This window comes from Odontomachus brunneus, unplaced genomic scaffold (genome assembly GCF_010583005.1).
Source record: "Odontomachus brunneus isolate Ranch 3 - 2012 unplaced genomic scaffold, Obru_v1 Obru_scaffold_009, whole genome shotgun sequence".
Taxonomy (NCBI): Eukaryota; Metazoa; Arthropoda; class Insecta; order Hymenoptera; family Formicidae; genus Odontomachus; species Odontomachus brunneus.
In genome coordinates this window covers 3,362,501-3,367,998 of record NW_022639459.1, presented here as the reverse complement: position 1 = coordinate 3,367,998, position 5,498 = coordinate 3,362,501, and the positions used below count along the sequence as shown (strand labels likewise).

Genomic DNA, 5,498 nt, shown 5'->3' with positions numbered 1-5,498 from the left:
TCTCTCTCTCTCTCTCTCTCTCTCTCTCTCTCTCTCTCTCTCTCTCTCTCTCTCTCTCTCTCATTCATCCCTTTCTATCCATTTCTTTTCTTTTAAAGTCATTTTTTACATTTTTTTCATTCATTTTCAATCAAATTCATTTATTTCTATTTTTTTCTTTCAAAGTCTCTTAATGTTTCTCTCTCTCTCTCTCTCCCCACCCCATTTCTCTCTGTCTCTCTTTCTGTCTCTATCTCACGCGATGATTGCGCAAGTGAGAAAAACGTGTCTGCATCGCAAGGATATCCGGATATAGCGCCTACTTGCCGAATGCCAAATATGTTTGACGAAGTGATTTGGATAAGCCCGATTTGTCCGTGAGTGACGTAAATGGTGGACGCGTGTATTTTAGGATATACATACGTGCGTTGGAAAACAAATGATTTCTTATACGACGAAGAGTCGGAGCAGATGCAATTATCCCTTTGACATTAGCAGTTCAAGTTAGGAACAAACATACCTAGTCGGTCATTGGCATTTTTTTTTTTTTTTTTATTAGCCGATTAGTTCGCGTGCCGACACACGCGCGACTAAACTACGACTAAAACTAGAGATCAGATTAGTCGTGAGAGTCATTGCTTAATCATTAACTCCAAGCACACTTTTCATGTATATTTAAAGCAAACGTAAGAGTTGCAGTTGTTGTATAATTCTTTGCAATAACTTTGTATGATTCTTTGAATGTTTGATATCTTCATTTTAACCTCTCGATGTGCCGAGGCTGCACACACGTGTGTCCTCAAAATATATGTTGACTGAATTAGCACGAACAAACAGATTCGTTGGCGTGCACAAATCTGTCGTGTAAATGGATTATCGTCGTTATAAATAGACGCCGCGGCATCAGGTGGAGATTACTCCTATCGGACGATAACAATTGAATCTTTTGCCACGCACGGCCATGACAAAAATGTGTCGCGACAACTCACAAAATCTATTATCGGCTATCGATACTCGAGATGCGGTAATAAAATAATATAAACAAGCGTATTAATTAGAGGACGCATAATTAGTAAACTACACGGAAAAAAAGGTTTGGATGAATTAACCAAATAAAATGGATATGAAAATATGAACGATCCAGAAATTTCGATTGAAGTAACCTGAATTCTGTTTAAATCAATCAAAAGTCTTGTTAACTTAAACAGAATTCGGGTTACTTCGACTAGATATTTGGTTAATTTTCCTTTTTTTCCGTGTACAAAACGAGATGCCATTCTTATATAATCGCGATTTGTACGCGAAATAAAAAAATGTCTCGTGAATTATTTTAGATTATTAATATTATGTTTACACTGGCAAAAATATTTTAATCACTATTTTTTTTTTATTGCATTGTTTTGAGAGAGATGTCTATGATTTTATCTAATAGCCTCTTGATTATGTGGCATTTAAGTAATTCAATTTTGATATATTTTGAAAACTTTTCAATAAAATTAACATCCATAATAAAAATCTTCGGCCGCGATAACAGGATGATATAGCATTTCTTATCGTTTTTGTGATAGAGTTTGCGCCTGATTCCCATTCACATGAACTGAGACTTTGTTCCGTTGTGGTGGGAGAAATACGGATTCTAGAAAGAAAGAGTCGAGTAATTTCGTCTGATGATAGACTTAGAGCATATAATGACTTCGTTTTATTTTCCTGGAAGATTTTCACGCGGCTTTCCCTCGCGCGGCGCCGTTCGCTACGATTTGAAAGCACAAATCGCCGGTTTCGATCGAGATAAGAACCGTCTTTATTTTCAATCAGAATATCGCCGCGCTGCTCAATATAAAACGAACGCCGTGTGTCCGAGTAATGCGTGAATCTGTGCGCGCGATCTCGGCTTTGCGTGAAAAGGCGCGGATCGGCCGCGAGCGATTACACATCGCGTTACAGCTCGCACGGGAATACATATATCGACGTCACAGTGTAAGGCAATCTCTCGCCGATTATAAACGTGCATTTCCTTACGGAGAAATTTCAATTTCAAATCGGTCGCCAATGTGACCGATTACGCGGCGACGCCGCTCTTCAGCGGCCGCATCCAACAACTACTAACGATCGCGAAGAATGGCGCTTATGATGAAAGATTCATCAGCCACCGTGTATAAGTAATGTATCAGGGCGAGTCGCGTGAGATAACGTCTAACTCGTTTCGCGACATACGATCGGCGGATTCGATCTACCGCGCGATCGTCCTTGCCGCATTCTACGAGCGCGCGCCCAGAAATCCTCCCCACATTTCCCGCGACATTATTAAATTCACGAAGGACGCGCCTCGCGCGCAAATTGTGCTCTTGATATTTCACGCTCGTAACCACGGAGACCCGAAGGGATTATTTATTTGCTCGCTCGCTTGTTTATTTATTTATTCGCGGAATTTTGATGTAAGATATCGGATGCGCCAACGGCAAGTATTAATTGGATCAGACGTTATTCGATATATTAATTCCTCATCGTGTGCATGTACATGCGCGTTCACGACATAATAACAGATTATTATTTAATTATAATATTAATATCTGCTAATCTCTCTCTGTCTCTCTCTCTCTCTCTCTCTTCCTCTGCCAGTTGTGAGCGATATACCTGGTAGTCATTTGACTTACCTACGAGATATTTTTGAGGTGCGCAATCTTGGAAAATAACCGCGAGTGTTATTAGTATTTTATGACTACGAGTTATGGCCCGAGTCGGAATTTTAGTTTCACACTGCAACCTTCCTGCAAATCCCTAAGTTTCAGTTGCTGAATTTATAAAACCGGCGGAGGTTAACAAAATGTATAACTGTGCGAGCTATTGTTTCGTCTTGATGATACACTGAGAGTAATAATAGCACGGCAATTACGAATAAAGAAAGTTTATCGCTCCATTAATCCTATTTATTGCCCGTATTATATAATATTTGCTTACCCGTCACGTACTCGATTTGCAACTGAGTGATTTACATAATTAACACATTGTTAATGGAAATTAAGAATGGACATTGAATGCAGATAGAACATTAAGATAATTGAATATTCTACAATTTTGTTCTTTCAAGTTCAATAGCATGCGAAGACTTAATGTGAAATTCAATTTTCGATTCAAATATATGCTCTTGAATGTTCGTTGTGGCGTTATAAGAGAGCGGTATCTCAGAGAAAATGCTCGCGCGAGCATCTCGGACGAAGTTCTCGTTTCGGAATACTTCTGGCTAGGTGAAAGCAGTGCACTCCGAGTGAAAGTCAAATTCACCGCACCCGCACGTCTCTCGGAACTCATAAGTATTATTAATCGACAGGATGAAGAAGCTAATGGTAAGAGCCACTACGCGAGTTCCCGCGCGAAGCAATGCCGATCCGAGAGCGAAAGGATCGCATAAATGAAGTGTTGATAAAGTGTCCTTTTCGTTAGATTTCTCTCGAAATGTTAAGAAAAATTTAACTGTAAATTCATGCAAGAAATATTCGAATTATTTATCAAAGAAAGCACTCTAGGTAAATTGAGATCGCCTTATGCACTTGTAAGAATGCATACTCAATTTTTCACTCTTCAAATCTACATAGAAAAAGGACGTTCTTGTTTGGGAAATATTTTTATTTTTTACATGTTAATCTTCAAATGAGGCGTTAAACGAAAATAAGTTTTCACTTGCATCGATACATTTTATATTCAACTCAAAAAACAAATAATTAAATTCAGGACGATAATATTCTTCTAACTAAATTATATATTATTGCTAATATATGAAACAATTATTGTTTTATATGAAAAAATGATTGTTAATTTGATTAATTTTAGTAAATCTGGGACATAACACACATTTAAAAATATCGTGTTCCCAATTCATTATTTTGTGCTTCCCATTAATGAAAATTATCCTTAAATAATAAGAACACAAGTTTTTTTTCGTTAAGCCATGTAAAATATATTCTTGCAAATATCTTGCAAGTAACGCTGCATAATCTCATTTAAAGATTAACATGTAAAAAATAAAGATAAACTATATTATTTGTTTCCAAACAGAAATGTCCTTTTTCTGTGTACATAATGAAATTCAAAAATATTGATAAAAATCGAATTACTGAATTTACAGCTGAGGAACTATCTTTATATATAGCGAAAACTAGTTTGATATTTAAATGAAACCGACAAAAGGGCTTTTAAGGTTTTTAAAGGCGGTTTATTTTTATTAAAAAAGTTTTTCATTCCACATTTTTTAATTATTTACAGGAGATTTGTTATTGAAGTCAGTTAGAAATAAAACTTTTGTCTTGTATTTCGAGATGTTCACGGATTTTCAAGAAAGTAACGGAATTCTGTCATTTAAAGTTAAGAAGAAGAAGAACAGAGCTATTGTATTTACCAAAGCTGCGCACTTGTTTTCTTTATTAGAAGGTATTTCTTTGTTAGAAACAGTTTAAAAATCTTCTGAACTGGGTATAAACCGGTTTGGCCGAATCCGGGATAAATCAGGGTCCCGGACAGCAGTCGGAAAAATTCGTGATGTAGGGTGAAAACCCGAAACGGTCCCGGAAAAAACAGGACGTCCAGTCACCTTACTACAGCTAAGAAAGAAACAAACATCGGTGGTATTTCTCTTTAGATGCAAATGTACGCGTACAAAATTAAACACAATTAAACAATCTGTTTTCCTGTAGAGTTCAGAGCGCAGCTGAAATACTATCATACCCCGAGAAACGACGAAAATCTCCGATCAGGCCGATATATACGGCGCGTGGATTCGCATTCCGGAACGTGTCGCTCGCGTCGCGCTGCGATCGCCCGCGTCTACGATGCCCCTACCGTGCGGGCAGCCGTCAGCCGCATTCCACCTGTCAGAAGGTGGTCGCCTAAGCATCGCTTTGCGCGAGTCCCGAAAAGTAAAGCCGGGATCTGACAGCCAGGATTTTCGGCAGCGCGCGGAATCGGCCGGTTCGGCCGGAAATTCTCGTAATCTCAATATGGCAGTGGTTGTCTGTCGCGTGCACACACACTCACGATACACCCGTTCACCGCACGCGCGCGAATATGCACTGCTGCGGGACACATACGTGTACGTGTACTCACCGATCTAACGGCCATCGTCCATCGGCTGACCGCGCCGCATTCCGCGCTGTGGCTCGCTCGCAGTCGTGGAAGGTTGGAGTCCCGACTGGAGTCGTCGCGACCCGAAATCCGCGATCTCGAGAATCCAAGCCGCTGCTGCGAATTCGCGATCCTCGTCGCCCGAGCTCCTTCGACGCGACCTGCTCCTGCCGTCGCGCGTGTCGATGCTCGTTGCTCGCACTTTGACGGTGTTTCTCGCGTTTTCACAACTGCAACATCGAGCGCAAATCGCGTTGGCCGTTACACTGAGGCGCGCGCGCGCGCACCGTACGATCGGTATGAAGTTGCAGTCGAATCGAGAAATTCCGGAACGCAACCTCGCGACGTGAAAGACGAGACGCAAACCGATCGCCCGAGCGACGCCACCGTAACGCAACTGGTCG

General features: G+C 40.4%; 1 protein-coding gene across 1 annotated transcript in view; it reads right to left on the bottom strand.

Annotated features, from left to right (window-relative positions):
* LOC116854154 (trichohyalin) overlaps positions 1 to 5,498 on the bottom strand; it is a 75,585-nt gene extending 70,087 nt beyond the window's left edge. The window contains exon 1 of the mRNA XM_032835795.1: positions 5,077 to 5,498. The gene's annotated coding sequence lies outside the window, so the exon portion shown is untranslated. The remainder of the gene's footprint in view (positions 1 to 5,076) is intronic.